General features: G+C 47.9%; 1 long non-coding RNA gene across 1 annotated transcript; it reads right to left on the bottom strand.

The window, feature by feature from the left end:
* Positions 1 to 8,999: 8,999 nt before the first annotated feature.
* Positions 9,000 to 15,339, bottom strand: LOC116667546. The gene is made up of 3 exons (XR_004324380.1): positions 13,140 to 15,339; positions 10,515 to 11,375; positions 9,000 to 9,058 (listed from the first exon to the last, which is right to left on the bottom strand). It is a non-coding gene; the product is annotated as an uncharacterized LOC116667546 (long non-coding RNA).
* Positions 15,340 to 24,072: the final 8,733 nt, after the last annotated feature.

A 24,072-nucleotide genomic window follows, 5' to 3' on the forward strand; every position in this document is an offset into this window, starting at 1 on the left:
CATCATTATAAAAAATACTCCAAACGGAAGGTCAGGCTTGAAAACTGGGCGCTTGCCTGCTTTAAGTGCGCCCTCTGCTGGTGGCCAGCAGCACAACACACCCCCCCTGGTTCTCTGGCAGGAAAATGAACCCAGGGATTGATGAAACTAGGGCTTGCCGGCCCAGTGCTGGGCAGGGCCTTGCAACTCCCATGGCCCCAGCGGGTGTTGTGACTGTCATCCTGCAGAGAGAAAGCAAAAGAAGAGAGGCTGGGTAACTTCCCCCAACCTGGAAGGCAGAGCCAGGGTCCAGGTGTGGGGCCCTCTCTGGTTCTCTTCTGAATGGCCCCATTGTGATTTTACAGACACACACACTCCAGAGGGTTGTTTTGTTTTGTTTTTCTTTTCATTTTTTTCCTAACATTTATTTGGAAGTTTTTCAGAGTTTCTCTGTAGAGAAACTGGAAGAATTATACAATATACGCATGTATCTACTACCTAGATTCTGCAGTTAATATTCTGCTTTATTTGCTTCATGGTCTATCTCTCCACAAACTGGCTTTTGATAATTCCAGGTATATGATGCTTACAGGAGACACATCTAAAACAAAGCAGTATAGAAAAGTTAAAAATAACAAGATTCAAAACTCATTCGAATTTATCGAAAAAAGTTGAAAACTTATGTCCACACAAAAGCCCACTCACCAATGCTTATAGCAGTTTTATTCATAATTGCCCAAACTTGGAAGCAACGAAGATATCCTTCAGTAGGTGAATGAATAAACAAAGAGTGGTACATCCATACAGTGGGACATTATTCTTTGCTAAAAAAAAAAAACAAAAAGAGCTATCAAGCTGTGAAAAGACATGGAGGAACCTTAAATGCGTATCACTGAGTGATAGAAGCCAATATGAAAAGACTGCATGCTGTATGATTCCAGCTTTATGACATCTGGAAAAGGCAAAACTTGAAGACAGTAAAACGATCAATGGATGTCAGGGAGTTCAGGAGGAGGGAGGGAAAAGTAGGGAGAGCAGAGAGGATTTTTAGGGCAGTGAAACAGTTTTGTATGGTACTGTAACGATGGACACAAGTCACTATACATTCACCTAAACCCACAGAATATACAGCACAAAGCGTGGATCCTAATCAAGATAAAGACTTTAGTTATTAATAATGTGTTAGTATTATTGCTTTGCTTTGCACCTGAAACTAACATCATAAATTGACTACACTTCAATAAAAATTAAGAATTAAAAAGATGTATCGGTATATTGACTCATCAGTTCATAATGGACGTACCACACTAATGCTGGATGGTAAGAGGAAACTGTGGAGGCAGGGAAGAGGCAGACGGGAGCACTCTGAACTTCCTGCTCAATTTTTCTGTAAACCTACAGCTGCTCTAAAAAATAAAGTCGAATATGTGCCTGAAAGAAGAAGCTGTAAAATAACTAGGAAGGAAAAAGACATTTGCACATTGTTCTTTAGCTCCATTCTGAGTTCAAGTGTTTAGAATAATGGAGGGAAAAACTGAAAAGTGAAGGATCAGCCGATGCTAAATAACTTAAGGATTCTCCCTTGTGGCCTCCATGACACTCCTGGCCTTGCCCGTCTGTCCTGGTAGAGTAGCATCTCAAAGTCTAGGGTTCCCCAGGCTACATAGTTACAAGTGCAGAGTATATACAAAGTGAATTAATTTGCAGACTTATGGGAATAATTCAGGAGCCAAATTCCCTTGTCTGTCCACTTATCCCTGCCTTACAGATGGCCCAGCTGAGAAGGAGCCCATGCAGAGTTTCATGGTTGCATAAGAGAGAAGTGAACTTTGCAGCTGTCTAACCCCCTGCCTGTTCCTGCTTTGTCCTGGTATCTGTGTGCGCAGGGTCTGATATAACCAAGAATGCTTGTACAATCAAGGGAGGAGGAGATAGCTCAGTGGTAGAGCACACGCTTAGCATGCTCAAGGTCCTGGGTCCAATCCCCAGTGCCTCCTCTCAAAATAAATTAATAAGTAAATCTAATTACTTCTCCTCCCCCACTGCCCCCAAAACAAAAACAAAAAAAGAATCCTTGTGCAATCAAGACTCTGAACAATGCATGGTGTCTTAAAGGCAAATACAAATATTTTAAATTCTGGCTCATTATTTCACCAATAGGATATCCTTCCTGCTGAAGTGATGTAAGGAGACGCTGGACGCAGCACAGTTTGTGTGTTCAACAGGGTGCGACTTGGCACACGTCAGAAGCTTTGTTTTGGTTCTCCGTGTTTTTGCTAGTATCTTTTCCCTACCTGTTTCCTTTGGACTGCACCCCTCTAGGAAAATCTAGCTAAAGTATGTTACTGTTGTTGTGGGAGGCCAGTGACATGGGTTGGTAAAAGAATTTACAAGGGATCAAGAAAAGTTTAGAAAAGTTTAATAGGTACCTTGCTATCAGCAACAGTGGGCCACACAGATGAGAGGTGCCCGTGTGAGCCCCGAGAGTGGCCGTGCAGGGTCTGTCATTGGGGGAAGGGGACTGTGCACACAGGAGCAGGGGCTGTATGGTCATTTTGTGCACAGGTACCTGGTTGTAAGACCTGTCAGGGACTTCTCTGAACAGTGGGATTTACAGCTTTGATAGGGCAGGTTGTGAGGCCTGCCTGCCTAGGGTATTGTGAGACAGGCCATCTCCTGGCGATGAGCCCTGCAGGGTAAACACACATCCAGAGATATTTTTATCCTGTGGAAATGCAGGTATGCGGAGTGGCCCTGCAGTGGGGAGTGGGACCTAAAGAACCAGTGGCTCCAGGCACACAGAGAGCCCAGGAGTGGAGGTTTTTATAAACTTCAGAGCAGCTTCAGAGAGTGCCAGCCCATGCCACAGCCATCACGAGCCACTCCTCAGGGCCCAGCTCTCCTGACTCTGCTGGAGGGCAGACTGACTAAGGAAATAACTTGGAAGCACTTTTCATTTGTCAGTGTCTCCTTGTTCGGACTTCATGGGCGTAACTCGCACACTGGTTTGTACTCTCTAATGTGCTCCAAATAAAATTTTAACTGGTCCTTGCCCACAGCATTTCATGCAGAACTTGGCCCTTTTGTATTATCTGCTCTTCCAAAATTCTCACTCTGGAGTTTTTGTTTTGTTTTATTTTAGTGGAGGTACCGGGGACTGAACCCAGGACGTCTTGCATGCTAGGCACATGCTATACCCACCCTCCCCACCCCAACTCCGGAGTTTTCAATAAGCATTTTCTACCGGGAAAGCACATATTTTAAGCAGAGGGGACTGGTGTGAAATCACTGGATGCAATTATTTTTAAAACTTCTGGTGAATCTTTGTACCCCTGTGGAGTGTTTTTTTCTTACTTTTGTGTGTTTGCTAAATATGAAAACGGTGGCACGTGTATCCAAGTTTACACTTATTTCTTGTATTTAAAGAGTAAAATGTTCCCCCGTGATCTTTGGCGGCCTAGCTCTGCTCCTGCCACGTGCCTCCTGCTTCCAGACGTCCCCCAGTATGGGAACTGTTCCTGCTAGTCCAACCCCTTCCACGGGCCACGCAGGAACTCAGCTCCGCGTGTGACAGGGGTGCCAGCTCATCACGGCCGCGTGGCTTCGCTTTCTCCTTATTTTACGGATGAGGAAGCTGAACAGTGGAGAAGTCACTGACATTTCGAACCCAAATAATCTGATCATCGTCATCCTCTCTAGTGTCCCCTCGCACCCTTGCCAGCCCATTTTGTGGACACAGACCACAGTCCCCTCAAAAAGCCACCTCCCTTTCTCCAGCTCTACTTGCTTAGTGACCTCAGGCATCTATGAACCTGCTGCGTTGTAGACAAACAGGTGTCACCAACATGACGTCATTCGGTCCTTGCAACAAACTTGTGAGACAGGCCGTTATTCATTGCCTCGATTTACAGATAAGGAGGCTGAGGTTTAGGGAGATGACACAATCCCACCCGGGTCATGCTGACTCCTACTTTAGTGCTCAGGCCTGCCATCGGCTGAAAGGGGCCCTGCTCCAGCATACAAACCCCCAGACTAAGGTGCTGCTGTTTGCCTGGGCACCTGGCCTAACTTCCGTTGCTGTTGAAGGGGTGAACAGTGCACTGAGTCAGTGCTTTGGTCCACCTCCCACATCAGGACAGATACCGTATGCAGGCCCCGTGGGTTTCGAGTGCTACGCTAAGTACATTCCTTTCACAGCTCAGTTCCTTGCAGCAGGGCTCAGAAGCCAGCGTTACTGTCCCCATTCTTCACAGATGAAGTCACTGAAGTGGAGGATGTCTGCGTCCAAAGGAATGATGTATACGACAGAGTGAACATCATGAGACGTCCGACCGCTACAACTCCACTAGATCCAGGATAATTTACAGCAAGCATTTAATATGCATTACTGAGCTCACAAGAGAGTAAGTGAAGCCGTGAAAAAGTTACACACGCACAAGAAGGAACAATGAGCTGAAACCAGAACACTGAACAGTATAAGAAATGGAAGCTAGGGCTGCTCTGGTGGTAAAGGCTGGTAACAGGGACCCAGAGCTTTGAGGACTAATAATTAGGATAAAAATGAGAGACATTCATAAAGGGGGAGCATCAAACTTGAGACCTCTGCATTAATCTGGGACCTTGGAAGGCGGCTACACCCTTAAGGATAGAGAGACTGGTGGGCACCAGTGAGTCTTCACTGTGGCTGAGATATTGATGGTGGTGGTGATGTTGGTGATGGTGGTGATGATGGTGGTGATGGTAATGCTGGTGATGGTGATGATGGTGGTGATGGTGATGATGGTGGTGATGATGATGGTGGTGATGGTGATGCTGGTGATGGTGATGATGGTGGTGATGCTGCTGATGCTGGTGATGCTGGTGATGGTGGTAGTGATGATTATAATAGTGGTCCTTGAGAATTCACGCCCATATGCTCACTCTTATATAGCCCTAGAGTTTCAGTTCTTTTAAAGAGGTGAGGAAAGTCCCCAGCAGAAAAATTAAATTTAAGTGTTTTCAGATTAATTTTGCTTCCATTATACCTAGTAGAAGCTAACACGGATAATCTCTGGAAGAAAGCATTCCCAGTTTAGATTTCTCATGATTCTCCCAGATTAAATTCAACCACAGATAAGTTCACACAAACATACAAGACACAAAAGGGAAACAAGCTGCCATGAGTAAATGTCAGTGAAAACAAGCACCCAGATTTGGGTTTCCCTAGAACTTTGGATGGTGAAGTTACAGGTACTCTAAAAGTTTATAGTGGGGGAGGGTATAGCTCAAGTGGTAAAGCACACGCTTAGCCTCTAAAAATAAATAAATAAACCTAATTACCCCCGCAAAGAAAAACAAAAGAATAAATTAAAGAAAAAGTATAGGTCTTCTGCTTCCAGACTTGATGGGGTAACTGGACTATCTCTTCTGCTACAAACAACAGAAAACTGGACAAAAGAAACAACAGACATTGGACAACAGACAGCATAGGACTGTGATCCTTGCCAGAAGGAAACAGGTAAACTGTACCGTCCCCTGGGACTTCTTCCCGGAGGCATCCCTGTACCTGGATAGAGAGGGGACACCGAGCAGAGTGGACTGAGCCGGCTGAGCTGAGGAGGAAGAGCTCAGAACCAGGGGAGCTGAGGTGGCTGGAATTTGTGGAGCAGAGTTATAATGTGACCCAGCAATTCCACTCCTAGGTGTGTGCCCACGGGAAGTGAAGACACGTCCACACAGCAACTTGCACATGAATGTTAAGGGCAGCTTTATTTACAATAGCCAAAAAGTGAAAAAAACAAAAACAAAACCAGAAATGTCCATCAGATGAATGGGTAAACAAAATGTGTATATGTCTACATACGACAGAATATTATTGGGTCACAGAAAGGAATGGAGTACTGATAAATGCTGCAACGTGGGTGAACCCCGAAAACAATGCGCTAAGGGAAAGAAATCAGACGCAAAAGGCCACGTTGTATCATTCCATCTATAGGAAACGTCCAGAATAAGCAAACCCAAAGAGACAGAAAGTAGATTAGTATTTTGCCGAGAGCAAAAGGGTTTAAGATTTCTTTTGGAGTATGTTCTGAAACTAGATACAGTGATCGTTGCATAACTCTGTGTATATTTTAAAAAACCATTGAATTGCACATTTTAAAAGGGTGAATATTATGGTATGTGAATTAATTGCAATATTTCAGAAGCCCATGAGATACCATTACATATGCACTAACATGGCTGGAAAAAAAACTTTAATCCATCATTGTTGGAAAAGAGACAGTTTCCTCACAATTAACCACACATTTAACATTTGACAAAGCTAACTATACATCTACCTTATGAGCAACTATTCCAAAAGGAATGACAACATACGTCCACAAAAAGACTTTTACAGAAGAGATCATAGCATCTTTACTCGTAATAGCCCCAAACCGGAATCAACCAAAACGTCAATCAAGAGATGATCAGGTAAACAACTATTATACCGGTACCACTCGCTGATTAAAAGAAACAAACCGGGAATATACTCAACGAAGTGGCTGAATCAGAAACCGTAATCAGAGAAGACCCCAAATGGACACAAGTACAGTTGTGTGTATGTGACGTTCTAGAATGTGCAGAAGTATTCTGCGTTTGCCTAGGACGGGAGGATGGGGCTTGACGGCAAAGGGCATGAGGCATATTTTTTGGAACGATGGAAATGTACAGGAAAACACCCCAAAGACCCCCAGTCCACCCCAACCCCCCTCAAGACAGCGAAAGAGGGGCCCTAACACAGCTGCGAACAGTGGAAACTGAGCTGTTGCCGCCTGCCATGCCGATGTCCACCAGCAGGTGGCATCTCTGCCTCACGGCACCGGCCCTCCGCAGGGCCCTAGACCCCTGGCCATCTTGTTTGCCTGCGTGCCTCTGGTCTATCCAGGCAGATGGACGGAGCTGCTGTGGAGGCTGGGGGTATGACTGCTGCGACAGCCAGTTTGGAGTGTTGTTGCAGGTGATGCTATGACCGGTCCCCATGCTTCTCACCCTGTCACAGGCAGGCACGTGAAGTGGGGTGGGGAGAATGGAACAGGGGCCTCGAGTACATTTTCCAAAAGAAGCATCTTCCGACCATGTGTCATGTGTCCACATGCTGTTAAGACATTGCTGAAAAGAATTTGGAAGAAGCCTAGTGAGAGAAAGTCTGAGCTACGTGGAGAAGGTAGTTGGGGGTGGGGCCTTCCTCTGCGCCTACCCCCCACCAAGCGAAGGCCCAGCTGTCACGCCAGGTACATGAGGCCCCATCTTGGACCCCAGCTGCCCCTCCGCCCAGCGCCAGCAGAGCTGGCTTCGCCCTGTCCCGTGTCTGGTACGTCTGCCTTCCTTCTTTCCTTTTGCCAGACCAAAGATGAATCCGGTGCCCCCAGAGCCAATCCCCAGTGCCGGGTATGGCCCCAGAGAGTGGACATGGAAGGGATGTGGGGAGATGCAATGGCTGTGGTTTCGTGGGTCTTTCCTTTTACCAGAAGTTCTAGAAAGCTTTCCAAACACACTTGCCCGAAGAGACTTCAACACTATTGTCCACAATTGTTGGGGGGGGCGGAACATTCCAGAGTCCACTGGAGAAAGAGGCAGCTGGGGCCATCTCCTCCACACCAGACTGAACTATGAACTAATCCCCCGTGAGGTTCCCACTGAGGCTCTCGGGCTTAACAAATACCCCTTTGTTGACTGGACGTCTAGTGGGAACTCACGGAGCCTGAGGACAGGACTGACGGCCATCTGGTCCTCCGTGGGATGAGAGCAGGGTCCAGGTGGTTGCCATTAAGTCTCTCACTCAAGGTTGCTCTGTCCTTGGCTTGCTCACATGGTAAGTGACCCAGAAGGGCCTTTCAGCTCCTGACCCACCACCGACTTGGAAACCCCAGTCTCCTCATTCCCAACTCAAACGTGTAGCCAAGGAGTCTTATTCGACCAGGTTATTCTTCCAAACGGGCCGTGCAGAGGTCAAGGCCCCATCCCCGGTCCCCTCCACTGAGGCCAGGGGGATATGGCTCAGAGAGTAACCATAGGTCCAAAGGGCACTGACATGACACACATTAAGTGATTAAAACCTTCATGACTCTGTAATACAGTATGGTGACAAGTTGTCAAGATCTGGAATCAGGCCCCCAAAGCAGTTACACAAACTCAGAATGTCAGAGTCGACGGAGCGTGTGAAAAGGATTAGGAGGGTTCTGTTGACTGCAAGTCAAGGACGGTGCACCTGCTCACTCATCTTTCATTCAACTATCTGAGCGGATGCTTGCAGCGCCAGGTACTGATCTGGGCATGGAATTACAAAACAAGACAAGTTCCTGTTCTTGCGGAGTTTATGTTCTGGTGCGAGGACAGACAATTAACAAGCAGATGGTGATGGGTGATGGCAAACGAACAGGGAAGGAAGGGCTTGGCGAGGGTGTGTTTGGGGAGGGGTTCTGCAATTTTAGGTCGGGTGACCGGGGTCACTGTTTGAGTTCCCTCGGGGAAGCAAACTGTGATTCAGAGATAAGTGTGTTTATTAGGGAGGGGGATTTATTAGGGAGTGCAGGAGGGGAGGAAGCAGGACTGGGCAGCAGGAGAAGTTGGGCTGGGACTCAGGCCAAAGGCCCCAGCCAACGTCCCATGGAGCTCCGGCGATGGGTGAGCCTTCAGAATTGTCTCAAATAAGGCCTATATACCCCACGTTGATCGGTCATTGGATGAGGCTGCCCAGGAAGGACGTATGACCTTGAATGGGAGGTTTTCGTCAGCTGAGAAAATCGTCAAAGAAGCCCAGACCTGAGGCACCTCCCAGCAGCCAGGCGACCAGTCCTTGACTCCTGAAGAGGAGTCTGGACCACACATCACAGTGTCCTCTACCCCAGGGAAGACTTCATCAAGAGGAAGACATTATTTTATTTTATTTTATTTGTTAGATTCCACATATGAGTGATATCATGTGGTATTTTTCTTTCTCTTTCTGGCTTACTTCACTTAGAATGACAATCTCCAGGTGCATCCATGTTGCTGCAAATTTTATTCTTTTTTATCACTGAGTAGTATTCCATTGTAATATACCACATCTTTATCCAGTCATCTGTTGATGGACATTTAAAAAAAAAAAAGAAAAAAGGAGACACTAATGAACTCATCTACAAAACAGAAACAGAATCAAAGACATAGTAAACGATCTTATGGTTACTGGAAAAAAGGGGGTGGGAAGGGATAAATTTGGGAGTTTAAGATTTGCAAATGGTAACCATTATATACAAAAATAGATAAAAAAACAAATTTCTTCTGTATAGCATAGGGAACTATATTCAATTGTTTGTAATAACCTTTAATGAAAAAGAATATGAACACATATATGTGTGTATATGTATGACTGAACTATTGTGCTGTACACCAGAAATTGACACATTGTAACTGACTATATAAAAAAAAAAAAGGAAGAAGATGACATTGAGATAAGAAATGAAGGCATAAGGACTGAAACCTCTCCAGGCAGAGGGAGCAGCCATTGCACAGGTCCTGAGGAGGGGCGATGCTTGGGTGTTCCAGGGGGCACATGTGACTGGAGCAGAGTCAGGACAGGGGGAGAGGGGGAGGCAGCTGGATTGGCAGTGATCATCCAGGCCTTTTCAAGGACCATGACGTCTACTTGGAATCAGACTGGTGCCTCTGGAGGGCTTTGAGCAAAGAACGGTTTGACTTGCACATCGAATGACTTCTCTGGCTGCTGTGGTGAGACTAGGGTTGGGGCAGAGGGGTAGAATAAAGCCTGGAGACCCAAGGGGAACCCGCGGTAATGATCCAAGAAAGAGATGACGGTCACTCGGACCCAGACAGAGCAGCAGAGGTGAAGAGTAGTGACCTGCTTCTGGATGAACTTAGAGAAGGAGCAAGCGGACGCGATGACTGACTGGTTGTGGTGTGGGAAGAGGGGTCAAGGGTGACGCCAAGGTTTGAGGATTGAGCAACTGTTTGAAAGGAGTTACTGTCACAAAAATCGATGTCTTCTTCCAAAAGGATGCTGGGCTGAGCCCACCAGGCAGGGCCTGCACCCACCACACAGGGCCTGCACTGGGCATTAAAAAGTCGGTTCCCCTCTAGACCCTCTGCTCCATGTGGGAGACTGGGCGACAGATGATTTAACCAATTAGGTGGGGAGGCTGTGTGCACAGGGGGACCCCACACAGCTGAGGAGCAGAGACAGACCCCACCACCCAGCTGAGGCTCCCTTTCCTCTAGGACACACACTTCAGAAGGGGCATTGACAAATTAATGCTTTAAACAGTGAGACCCAGCGACAGACCTAATAATGATTGTAATTTTGAAGTAGCCATGGCAGTTAACTGATGACAGGTCACAGGTGCTGCTCATATCCCTCCAGAAGCGCTGTGCCTTCACAGTGGAAGGAAATGCTATGTTTCAGTTCTAGGTTGGTTGAGATAAAGAGATAAATTTCCCCATCCTCTTATGGACACCCCCTCATCCTTTCCAAGGATCCCTCAGGAATCTGTGGACTCAGATGAAGAACCCTTGTGTTGTACCTGTTTTGCTGATGAGATGAACAAACGGAGGCTCAGAGAGGTGAAGAGATTTGCTCAAAACCAGGCAGTGCTGAGTCGGAACGGGCTTCTGGGCTGCATGGCCCCAAAGCCCATTTTGGGCTCTGGCTTCCCTCTATAAATTGGAGATAAACCTGCTTACCCATCTGGGCTGATGGGAGGACCACCGTTCCTGGATCCCGTGACCACCACGACGAGGTGGAGGGCTGACAGTGAGAATGGGTTCTGGGCGCTCTCGCTGCAGCTGGCAGCAAACTGGATAATTTGAGGCTGTTTTCAGGGAGCCCAGACCACCTCTCCTCGGCAAGCCACAAGCTGGGCCAGGTGGGTGGGAGGGGGCTGGCTGGAGGAACCACAGGGAGGAAGAGAGGCTTCCCTGGCCTTGACTCAGACCTGCTAAGCAAGCAAGCCTCTGAAGAGGGACAGGATTTGGATCAGTCTCGTGATTCCATCCACGTGGCCGTGTACACAGGATGAACAGCGTGGGAGATGTCGAAGGAAGGCACTGGTGCCGGGATCCAGGCTTCCTTCGAGTGGAATTTGCTGCACGTGGTCCAGTCTCTTCCTCTTGAGTCATGCCTGGCACGGTCACAACCGCACCGAGGCCCCAGAGAGTCCTGGACGTTCTCGGGGCTGAGGCTGTCCCCTCTCAGCATGGGGGTCCCGGGGGACCCAAGGGAGACATGCTGTCTGACGCAGCCTGTGTAGTCCCCGGGCGATGATGGGGGTCTGGGGCTGAGAGGAAGGGGCAGTCCTGTGGCCCATGGGTAGACAAAGCAGCCCGCTGGCGTCCTGGAACCCAGCCTCGGCCTCCGTCGCCTCTGTGAGGCTCAGATCCCCCAGCTGTAAAATGGGATCATAATATCAAACTCTCTCCCAGGGTTACCAAGAGGAGTAAGTAGATGAATGTATGTGACGGGCCATCCCATCAGCCCCTGGCTCACCGTTGGCGCCCAGAAGCCCTGGGAACAGTGGGTAATAGGTCCAGGGGTCACATTCCTTCAGCTCAAATACCAGTTCTGCCTATCCCTAGCTGTGGGCCCTTGGAAAAATGGCCTAGGTTGCCCAGGCCAAGTTACCACATCTGTAAAATGGGGATAATAAGTGTATCATTGTCCCAGAATTGTCGTGAGACTCAAACAAGATAATCTGTTAAGGTGCTTTGTACATCAGATGTACTTGGTAAATGTTAGCTATGACTATGTAAAAAGCACGCTGTGGGGACATCTAGGACTCATGAATAGGGAACGCTATACCGGTTACCGGTACTTGAAAGGACCCCAACACAGACTTTGACACAGGGAAGGTAAAGTTCTCCATTAAAATTCAAAACACAAGTTCTGTATACAAATTTTTTCCATTTTTGACTTACAGAAGCAATCTTTTCCAGTAATTTAAGCCTTCAGAACATTTGGAAGGAAATATCCAATGAGAAAACCTAGCATGTCCTGACTTTCAGTATTCAGCTGTTTCTTTTTTCAGTCAACAAACCCTTAGTGAGCACTGCCTGCGTGCCTGGCTGTGTGTCAGGTCTGGGGATGCCCAGAGGAAATGCCCACGCCTTTGTCCCTAAGGGATTCACCATCGAAGACCCTAGGACCTTCCTGATTGAAAGTTCAGATCAACAGCCTCAAATTTACGAAATGGCTGGCGTTCCTCCACCCAGAAACACACTGCAAAATGGCTATTCTAGAGCAATTCTCCAACAATCATTTCTTGGAATCGTAAAAGTCAGAGAGTTGCTGCAATACTTTAGATTATCTTGTTTTCTTTATCCATCCAAGCCAAGATTTTAATGCTACATCTGTGTGAGTATCTTTTGATAATAAGAACCAAATGTTGTCGGTGGAAATGACTGGAAATTACACTTAGGATCAGAATGTGGGGTTTTAGATTCCCTCTTGGAAGACAGTGCTGAGAAACAAACACACAGGACGTTTTTCCCTATAAATCACCTCAGGATGTTGCAACACTCGGGTCTCCTGCCTGCCCCCTGGTCCAGGCATCAGGAAGACTGCTGACGTGTCCTGGGTGAAGCTGTCACCAGTGGATAATATATGTCCCACAGCCCAAATTACACCCCCAGCCCCCACTTCTCCTCTGAGCTCCTTCTTTTTCTGCCACTAAGAATCTTCACCTGAACGTCTGCAGGCATCTCAGACTCAACATGTCCAAATGAACGTCATCATTTTCTCCAAACCTGCTCTGCTATCCACAGATTCCACGTTGATGAAAGGCACCACCTCGTCCTGGCGGGAGGTCTGGGGCTTGCTCCCCGTCTCCCCCATCACCGCTCAGGCTGTCCCACGTCAGTCAAGTGCTGGGCCTCTTCCCTCTGATTCGGTCCCTTCTGCCCGGGCACCCTGGCCCCTGTCCTGGCTTGGGGTCCCCCTCCGAACTGTGGGCCACGGCAGCAGCCTCCTCTTGCCCACCTCTGATAGCCCACTCTCTACCCCTCCAGCCAGAGTGATCTGTGGAAAGATCCACATAGATCCCACCAGGCCGTGGCCCTTTTTGTGAGCTGAGCTGGAACTCAAATCCATCACTTTCTCCTCTTGAACTCCACCTTCCGAGAAAAGTGTAAATAATCACAATATAAACTCATACCTAGGATTTAATACGAGAGGCCCTTCCAGGACACGCTGGGGGAGACTGTGCCCCTTCTTCCATCCACCACGTCCTGTATGATGAACTGATGGTCTGGTGGCAGGATTCTGGCACCTGTTCTGGGCAGGGCCCAGGCCCTGGAGATGACCCAGATGCAGTCCCTGCCAGGTGGGGCTTGGAAGATGGGTAGTTAGTAATGACTGAAAGAAAGGCTTCCAGAAGGAGGGGCCAGAGAAGGGAAAGGCCAGCGTGAGAAAACCTTGAGCCTTGAAAAGTCCAAAAGGAGGGACCAATGCTGGTGGTCTGGGGCTGCTGAGCGAGCATCAGCTGGACAGAGGGTGGGCAGTGCTGGGTGCTGGGCTGATAAGGCAGGCCGCCAGCTCTCCCGCACCCCCGTTTCCAGTTCTCAGCAGCCTTTCGCTAGGGCTTTGAGCTTGGGAACCATGATGGGGGCAGAGAAAACCCTGGGCCCCACCACCCTCACCTGGCCTGGCTGGGCCGGGGCCAGCGTCTGCTCAGTGCTGGGAGGCCTGCCTGTTGCAGCCTAGGGGGCTCTGATGAATATCAGACTGTATGCGTTTGCTTCAATTTGCTTTGTTCTTAGAAGGCAGCCAGGAAATAACTATTTGCTGTGTGGATGCATATCCCCACTTCCCTAAACCAGCTCCCCTACCAGTCTGCCCCGAGACACCCAAAGGGCAAAGCTAGCGACCTCCGTGTGGTTTTCTCCATGTGGTGCTCTCTCAAGCAGAATCGTAGGAAGAGCTAAAGCTTGCTGCGTTCCTGCTCTATCCTAAGCACTTTACTTGGATGGTTTCGTCATCCTGACAACAACCTGTGGGCTACACGCTATGATTACACCCATTTGTGGGTGAGAAATAGTGGCCCGAGGTCACATAGTCGGTCAAGGGTGGGGCCAGGATTTGAACCCATTGGTCTCACTGCAGAACACACGCGGTGAAGTTGACGCGGTGCTGCGGTCACCGGCTAAGTTTACGCGGTGCTGCGGTCACCGGCTCTACCACAGCGCTGCCTGCGGCAAGTTCTCTGTCCTGCCCTCTCCCTGCCGGGTGGAGGCCGGAGCCGCTGCCCCCGCTGGGTGCACAGACCAGGGGAGCCCTCGTACAGAGCCCGGAACGAGGTCGGGATGGCGCTGGCACTCACAGACGTTTGCTGAAGGAGCGCCCGGATGTGTTATTTCATCAGATGCCAAACAGCCTCCATCTCCTGGCAGCTCCCACCCACCCAAACCCTGCCCCACCCCCACGCGGCACCTCTTTCAGATTCGGATTCGGTACTAAAGGCCCTTGGGCAGCTGTAAACTGACATCCGGAAGGGGAAGGCCTCCCTGCTCACTCATTTAATATAAATGGACCCACCGCCCTCTCCAAATGGCTGGCTGCTCCCTACCAGCGGTCAGCTCCGTGGTCAACAATTTGTTGGCCACCCACGAAACGCTCCAATGTTTCAGCAAGTTCATGATAAATGCTGTGTGGTTTTCCTTCGGGAAGGCAGGCGCGGGCTCCGGGCACAGGCAGGTCACAGGACTGACAGCGGGGTGGCCCCCCGCGCAGAGGAAGGCTGTCCTCGGGCGCCCACTTCCAGCCACCCCGAGCAGAGTCATGGCCTCCTCCTCAGAGCCCGTAATTGGTTCTGCATGGTCTTGTTACGGCTTATGTCAAAATCACAGCGAAAGAATTCAGTGGGGAATGCTGCTGTCGGAGACCACGTGGCGACTCCCCGCAGAGGGACGCCCCCACTAACCTGTTCCCAATCAAGGGCTTGGGGGGCTCAGGGCCTCCTGTTGTTTTTTAACCTCTTTCACCAAATTCTGCCTCCCGAGGACCCTTTGTGCAGCATGTTCAGCATTTTTAAAATGCAGACTCAAAAAAAAAAGAAAAGAAAAGAAAAAAAGCCCCGTGGAGGGAGGTGAGAAAGGGGAGAAAGAACAAGACCTTGCAGTCTGGCCGCTGTGCTGGATCTTATGGGAAGGGTTGGAAAACTGTTCAGCTTTGTCCCCCGCCCTGGATGGAGCCCAGCACTCAGGTTTATGGGCCGACGCGCCCTCGGCTGGACGCTCCCAGACGTTCCTGGCCACCTTGATTCAAGAAAGAGCTAGATGGAAAATTGGGAAGAAGCAGAATTTTCTTCCACGGCTTGGGCACCATTTTTGCCATCTACAAAAATACCCTTGGCTATATTTAGGCCACGCTATTAACAGGGCTTTCGGACTCTCTCTTTTCCCTCAAAAATGTTTCTCAGCTTGTTTTTGTCATTTAATATTTTTCCCCACCACCTGGGGAAACCATCAAGCAACAAGCACATTCCTGAACCAGCTTTTCCTGCTGCTGGCTAATTAAAACAAACCTCTGGCCAGAAGAGAGCCTTCTAACGTATTTTAGGAGCCGGTGGAAAGTATTTGTGCATGTTTCCCCTCCTTGGACGGACAACACGTTGCCGGTAATTTCGAGGTGTCCGCTCTGGGCCAAGCACCGTGCTAGCTGCCATCTGCCCGTGTGTTCGTGTCGGCCTCCCGTCTACTGTGTGATGTGGGAGCTGTTATCACACTGTGTTCTAGATGGGAAAGCCGAGCCCTCGGGGGTCAAGCCGCAGCTAAAGGGCCTTGGGGACACTGAGATCTGAAGCCAGCTTTATTTGACGCTCAGGTCTGTGTTGAACACGACACTCAGGTTAGAGCCAGAGGAGACATACACTGGGGACGCTCACTTCTGAAGTTCCATGGGTTTTATTTTAATGTGGAACTCCACGGGCCTCTAATTGCCCCTGGAAGTGTGTTCCCTAGAAGGGGCCTTGACTGGGGGCTCGAGGGGGCAGACCTCCCTCCTAATTCGCCCCCACCCCCAACATCACTCTGAGACGTCTACTTCGCTTCCAGCCCTCACCCCAAATGGAAGGGACAACGAACCCCCCTTCACTGCTCCCAGGGGCTCCAGGGCACGAGCACAAATTAGGAAAAATCCTCAGCCCCTGCTCCCAGCTCAGGGTTTGGCAAATTAGAAAAGGGTGCCCACTCTCCGGATGAGTGTAGTCCTCTGCCCGGCACACAGCTTGGCCAGCTTGCAGCGGGTGGCCTCCGGGCCACCACTCACCCCTTGGTATGGCGTCCATGTGCAGTAGGCCCTGACTTCCCTCAGCAAGGAGGCTGTCAATCACAAGTGCAGAGGCCACATGTTCCCAAGCCGGCCATCCAGTTTCAGGGCCTGACAGACGTCTGCTCTGGCCACCCCCTGCCCTGTTTCAGTTGTACCCCAACCCCCAGTCCAGACTGCTGGACCTTTGCACTAGCTGTCTGTCCCACCTGGTCAGCCTGGCAAACATCTTCCCATACGGACTTGAGCATCAGTGGTTTGAGTCTCTTTTCAAGAACAGCTCCCTCCTTCCTTCCTCTGGGTCCTGCTGCTCCCACCATGTACATCTGTCATGGACACCTTGCAGCTTCTCTGTGTTCACCGTCCACCTCCTGCAGTCGAGGGAGGGTCCTAGGAGACAGGTACCAGCTGTGGTGGGCCGGGGCTGGCAGCGAGTGCTAGGGAAGGGTCCCTGTCCCTCTCTTCCCCGCCCGCCCCGCACCAGCCATTCGAGGTTAGGCTCCTATTGGTGATTCAAACCACGTACCTAATATTCGTTGTAAACAACATCTTTCTAGATCTGATGGTTGCAAGAGTCTAGCCTGTCTCTTCTCATACTTGTTTGGTGCCCTGGGTATGTGTGGAATGATCCTGTGGAGGGCTGGGCAGAGCAGCCAGACACCATCCTGTGGGTGTTCTGTCTATTTCAGTGAACCCAGAGCCCACGTTCTCGGCAAAGCACCCAGGAAAGGCCTGGTGGGGGATGCTTGGTGAGCCTGGGGCCTCAGTCTCCCACTTCACCAGGAGACATGTTGGAGTTAGTGGTGGCAGCATTCTGTGAGTCAAGGGTGGGGGCTTTCTGAGCTGAGAGGAGCCATCAGTAGGGACTTCTTACATTCCTAAACACCTCACTCCAAAATAACAGCATAATTGCCTTTCGTGGCTGCAAACCATGTGAACTGGTCTAATGCCCAAGAGCCTGGTGCCATCTCGGAATACGCAGCGGCGGGCATCTCGGGACGTGGTCCACAGGTTACGTGCAATGTCTGGGCGGCGCCCAGGAAGTGCTGCCCCATCTGTGGCACATGTGGTCGTGCCCCCTTAGGCTGCAGATCCTGAAAAATGCTGAGCTTGGTGGTTTGGCCTGGTTTGCGGTCGGTCAGCCCTGGAAGTGGGGGGGGGGGGGCTGGAGAAACGGAAAGAAGTCAGTGGATTTCAGCTCTTTAGGAGCCCAGTTGCCCGGATGTAGCTCTGGACGACTGTGGGGGACAAGAGAGGGAGGAGGCAGAAGGAGTCTTGTGCTTCTGTCTGGCTCGGGCTGTTGGCTCGGTGGTGGTGTCTTTCACAGAAGAAGGAGACACGGGAGGCCAGCAGGCGGGGGTGAAAGCAGGCATATCAGCCTGCTGGGCCGGCGTCACACCGTGTCCCGGAGCGGGGGCTTACACAGCAGACAGCTCACTGTCTCACAGTCTGGAGGCTGGAAGTCCAAGATCAAGGTGTCAGCAGGGCTGGTTCCTCCTGAGGCCTCTCTCGTTGGCTTGTAGCTGGGCACCTCCTCCCGTGTGCTCACATGCTCATCCCTCTGTGTCTGTGTCTGTGTCCTACTCTCCTTATAAGGGCACCAGTCATACTGGGTTAGGGTCCACTCTAGTGATCTCATTTACCTTCATCACCTCTTTAAAGACCTCATCTCCGAGGGCAGTCACATTCTGAGATACTGAGGATTAGGACTTCAACAGATGAATTTTGGGAAGGTACAATTCAGCCCACAGCCGCATGCACATAGTTTATTCATTTAGTTAGTTATTTTGTTTTAGGGGGGAGGTAATTAGGTTTATTTGTTTACTTTAATAGAGGTACTGGGCACTGAACGCAGGACTTTGTGCATGCTAAGCTTGCCCTCCCCACCGGCATGCATGTAGTTTTAAGCAGGTTGAGTTCTGAGAGCCATGCAGACACTCAAGAGGCCATGTTGGATGTGTTTGTCTGGGTTCAGCAGGAAGGGCTTGGCTGGGGCTGTGAATGTGGGCGGGAGTGGGTGGCAAAGAAATGGTGATCAGGGCCACAGGAGGGGAGGAATCGGTCCAGGAGAGAGAGTGGAGGGAGAAGGGAAGAGAGCCAGGACCAATCATCCAGGAAGCCAGCCTGGGAAGGGCAGGTGAAGCTGTGGCCGGTGGGACAGGAGAAGACCCTGGGGAGGGTGGAGTCACAGAAAGGACCCCAAGGAAGGGACTGCTTCGAGGAAGAGAGATTGGTCGCCGTGCTGACTGGCCTCCCAGGGCGGCAGGTGCCTTTTTCCTACCTGGTACTCATCCTGTTTCCTGGTTCCCACAACAGGGCAGGACAGCTTCAGGCAGGGGCTTGGTTTTCCTTTGATCCAACTCCCCACTCACCCCAGGGACTGGTTCAGGAATAGAATAAAAATGGAAATGTGGAAATATTCTAGTTTTCCTCAGGCAGGTGTGAATTTCTGTTTTCATGAAGTCAGTCTGCTTCTGGGACTTAAAGGTGGGTAAACGGGTCCCTCAATGGCAGGAGGCTCGTGTCCCCTGCAAGGCAGTCCCATGGCAGCAGATGACTGGGAGCTAAAATGAAACATCCAGATGTGCTGTTCCACTTGGAAGGGGGAGAAAACCCGGCTGTGCTCCGTGAGGCTTTGTCTGGCCTTTAAACCCTGATCGACCAGCGTGAATGATGCTTTCCAGATGCTCCTGTCTCCCCCAGCCAGGAGTCGGGCCGGCCTGCTGGGCCCCCGCTGTGGGCCTCTCCATCAGTCTGGCCTCCAGCACAGCCAGACGGTCTTCCTCAGGCCCAGCGTCCACCCGCCTCAGCTGTAGCTGTGTTGCTGTGGCCTCGCTTCCTGCTGCGGAGGGGGTGGGCAGATGGTCCCAAGCACACTTCCAGCTCTAACAGTCAACAGTCATGTGCGCCCTGGCCTTGTGACTGCCTCAGACCCAAGATCAGGCATGCGACCCCACAGGTGAGCAGTAATGAGGCCTTTTATTTGAAAAGGGCCTCGTAACCTTCCAAGACACCACCCCACCTGTCTGTCCCGAGCTGCCTGCCCAGCCCCAGCTCCCTGGGCACTGCTGGTGCCGCTCCCCATCCTGCTGCCCGGATGACCCACTCCTGGTGACGTCAGCCCCACGCCGGCTCCCGCCTCTGAGCTGCTGCCCTGGAACATGTCGCATTGACGTGAATCGATGAACAGGCTGCTTCTTGCAGAGTAACTATCTTTCTCGGATTCTAATCCTTGAACAAACTGGTGAGACACCTATGTCAGAATTTCCTTTAAACTTTTTATTCGGAATTAATGATAGATTCAAGGGAAGTTGCAAAAAAATAGCACAGAAAGAATTTTCTGCTTCTGGGAAGATGGAGCAGATGTAATTTCTCCCTATTCCTTCCACTAAGTACAACTAAAAACTCTGAATATTTTATATAAAACAAATATAAGAAGATTCAGGAAGGTGGAGAGAAGCAGGTGGGCTGACCAGGGGCCTCAGGATCCAAGGAACTGCTCGGTGGTGAGCACCCCACGTTTTCCTTTGCCTCGTGTGTCTTAGACTTGGAGCTGAAGGGGCTGGCATCTGGAAACGCCAACAGGCAGAGAAAAGCAAAAGCCGACAAAAGCAGATCTCTCTGGCCAAAGACCCGGAGAGGGCAGCCCTGTGAGACGGAAAGCTGTCAGACAGTAACCGCCCTACTTTAGCTAAAGGCATAGAAGACAGCGCGGCCCCGCCCACACCCACACCAGACGGTAATGAGGCGCCCCAACATCCCCACTGGGCTGTGTCACGGGAGGCTGGGTGGGGAGCCAGGACTTTCATCCCTGCCAGCTGGTAATGAGGCCCCTCTCCCGTGGTGTCAGCAGAGACACATGGGGCGTCCAGACTTCTACCCCAGCCCGGCAGGCACAAGGCATCTCTCCTCTCCGAGGAGGCCTAGCAGAGAGTCAGGACTTCGATCTTGGCCTGGTGGTAACAAGGTCACCCTTCTCCCCACCCCACGTCTCCAGGTGAGGAGAAGAAACAGAGCCTTCTACCCCTCCCAGCCAGGAAGCTCTCGGTGGAGGCTTAGCGGGGAGCCAGAGCTCCCACCCCTACCCGGTGGTAGCGACACATGTCCCCCAGGGCTGTCAGCGAAGGCCATTGGGAAACCAGGACTTCTATCCCCACCTGGCAGTAATGAGGCGGAGGCCCCGCCGCCCCTGCCAGAGCGGAGTGAGAAGCAGCCAGCTGAAATAGGTTTAAATATGATCCAGAATCTCATATGTAATATGAGATTGTCCAGGTTTCAATTGAAAATCACTCATCAGGGGGAGGGGAGTGCTCAGCGGTAGAGTGCCTGCTTAGCATGCACGAGGTCCTGAGTTCAACCCTTAGCACCCCCATTAAATAAACAAACAAACAAACAAATAAACCTAATTACCGCCCGCCCAAAAAGAAAAAAGAAAAGAAAATTACTCATCAAACCAAGAACCAGATAGATCCTAAACTGAATGAACAAAGATAACAAAGATAATAGATACCAACCCTGAGGTGACAGAGATGTTAGATCATCTGACAAAGATTTCAAAGCACACATGATAAAAACGCTTTAACAAGCAACTGTGAAAATGCTCAAAACAAATGAAAAAATAGAAAGTCTCAGCAAAGGTGTAGAAGATTTAAAAAGAAAAGCATCTGTGAGCCAGAAGACAGAAAATAGAAATGACTCCATGTGAACAACTGAGAGAAAATAGACTGGAGAAAAAATGAACAGAGCCTTGGGGACCTACGGGACGACAGATCTAATGTTTATTACATCAGAGTCCTGGGAGGAGAAGAGAAAGAATGGAGCTGAAATAGTAACTGAGAACTTCCAAAATTTGGCAAAAGACATAAATGTACACATTCAGGAAGCTGAGCAAATTTCAAGTATGATGAACCCAAAGAAATCCACACCAAGACACATTGCAGTCAAAATTTCAAATACTAAAGACAAAGAAAAAAATCTGGAAAGCAACGAGAGAGAAATGACACTTTACCAATAGGAGAAACAATTCAAATTATAGTAGATTTCTCATCAGAAATCATGAAGGCAGAAGGAAGTAGCATGACTCTAACAAGGGCTGAAAGAAAAAATTCAGAATTCTATACTCAGAGAAAATTTTCTTTAGAAATTAAAGGAAAACAAAGACACTATCAGATGAAGGAAAACTAAGAGAAATTTTTGTTGGCAGACCCATCCGAAAAGAAATGCTAAAGAAATTTTTCTTAAAAGAGACAAAACAATAAAGCAAGGGACTTTGGAACATCAGGAAAGTAAGCAAAAAATACAGGAAAACACAGTAGGCTTTCCTTCTCCTCTTGAGTTTTCTAAATTATGTTTGACTTAGAAGCAAAAATTATAACACTGATGTGGTTCTAAACATATGTAGGGGAAATATTTAAGACAACCATAAATGGAAAGAGTAAAGGAAACTAAAGGGAGATGAGATTTCTATACTTCACTCTAACTGGTAAAATGATACCAATAGACTGGTAAGTTATGTATATATAATGCAATACCTAGAACAGCTACTGAAATGCTTAGACAAAACAGTATGTTTAAAAAAAACTATAGATAAATAAAAATGGAGTTCTAAAAAATGTTCAGTTAACCCACAAAATGACAGGAAAAAGAAAACAGAAAAACAAAAATAGAGCAAATATAAAACAAAAAACAAAAATGGCAGACTTAAGCCCTAACATTTTAATAATTACATTAAATATAAATGGTCATTTACCATTTAAGGAAAATTAAGAGACAAAAATTGGCAATGAGAAAAAGGAAATAGGCAGAGTGAATTTTTAAAATGACCCAACTATGTGCCATCTACAAGAAACCCACCTGCAATAAATAAGGCAGCTTGAAAGCAAAAGGGTAGAAAAAGATATATCATGCAAATATTAATAAGAAAAGCACATGGTTCTATTAATATCAGATGAAGGAGACTTCAGAGCAGTGTAAATTACCAGAGATAGAGAGAGCTTATCTGATGATAAAAGGACAAATCCACTAATAAGACATATCAATCCTAAATGTGTATGCATCGAGGAACAGAGCTGCAAAATATGTGAAACAAAAAGTGATAGAAGAATGGAAAAATAGATAAATCTATAATGACATGAAGATTTCAAAATTCATCTCTCAACAATTGATAGAACTAGACAGAATCTCAGTGAAAATACAGAATTCAACAGTACTATCAACTAACAGAATCTAAACAACATTTAGAGAATGCCCCATGCAACAATAGCAGAACACACATTATTTTAGCTGCCAAGAAACGTATACCAAGGTAGATTATATCCTGGGTCAAAACGCAAACCTCAAAAAATTAAAAGAATTGAAATTATTCGGTGTGTTCTCTAACCACAATGGAAGCCAACTAGAAGTTAATAACAAAAAGATAACAGGAAGATCTCCAAACAGTTGGAGACTAAACCACACACTTCTAAATAATTGATGGGTCAACAAGAAAGTCTCAAGGGAGAAAAAAAAAGTACACTGGACTGAATTACAATGAAAATACAATGTATCAAAATTTGTGAGAACAGCTAAGGCAGTGCTGAGAGGAAAATTCATAGCACTAAATTCATATGTTAGAAAATAGGGAAAGTGTTAAATCAATAATCTAAGATTTCACCTCAAGAGTCTGTAAGAGAGAGAGCAAGAAACCCCAAAGCAAGCAGAAGGGAGAAAATATTAAAGAGCAGAAATTAATGAAATTGAAAATAGGAGACAGTAGAGAGAATCTGTGAAACAAATAGCTGATTCTTTGAAGTGATAAAACTGACAAACCTAGCAAGACTGACAGGTTTTAAAAAGAATATACGAGTCACCAAAACCTGGAATGAGGTAGGGCATATCACTACAGACCCTGTAGACCTCTGAAGGATAGGAAGGGAATTCTGTGAGCAACTCTGCACATAAACTTGGCACACTAGATGAAAAGGGGCATCTTCTCAAAAAACTCATACTATCACAACTAATATGAAATAAATAATTTGAACAGCCTATCACTATTCAGGAAATTGGATTTGTGGGTTTAAAACTCCTAAAAAAAAGAAGCCTCTAGGCCCAGACGACGATTTTACTGAAAAATTCTACCAAGTATTTAAAGAACAATTAATATTAATTCTATGCCATCTCTTCCAGAAAACAGAAGGAGGAGTGCTTCCCAATTCATTTTATGAAGTTAGTGTTTTCTTGATATCAAAACGGGATAAAACAGTACAATACAAAATGAAATAAAAAACTACAGACCAATATCTCTTTTTAAAATTGTTTTTTATTGAGGTACAGTCAGTTTACAATGTTGTGCCAATTTTTGGTGTACAGCACAATTCTTCAGTCATACATGAATATACATATATTTATTTTCATATTCTTTTTCATCATAAGCTACTACAAGATATTGAATGTATTTCCCTGTGCTATACAGTATAAACTGGTTTATCTATTTTATATATACACCAGTCAGTATCTGCAAATCTTGAACTCCCAGTTTATCCCTTCCAACCCTCCTCCCTCCACCAATAACGTTTATGAATAAAGATTGAAAAACCTTAACAAAAATACTAGTAAGTAGAATTTAACTATTATATATAAAATAGATAATCAGCAAGTTTATACTGTATAGCACCAGGGAACTAGATTCAATATCTTATAGTAATTTACAATGAAAAAGAATATGAAAGGAATATATGTATGAGTAAAATATGTTGTACACCAGAAACTGACACAACACTGTAGACTGACTGTACTCCAACAAAAAAAAGGAGAAAAAATACTAGTAAGTAGAATTTAATGATGTA

The sequence above is a fragment of the Camelus ferus genome, chromosome 12, assembly GCF_009834535.1.
Source record: "Camelus ferus isolate YT-003-E chromosome 12, BCGSAC_Cfer_1.0, whole genome shotgun sequence".
NCBI classification, from domain to species: domain Eukaryota; kingdom Metazoa; phylum Chordata; class Mammalia; order Artiodactyla; family Camelidae; genus Camelus; species Camelus ferus.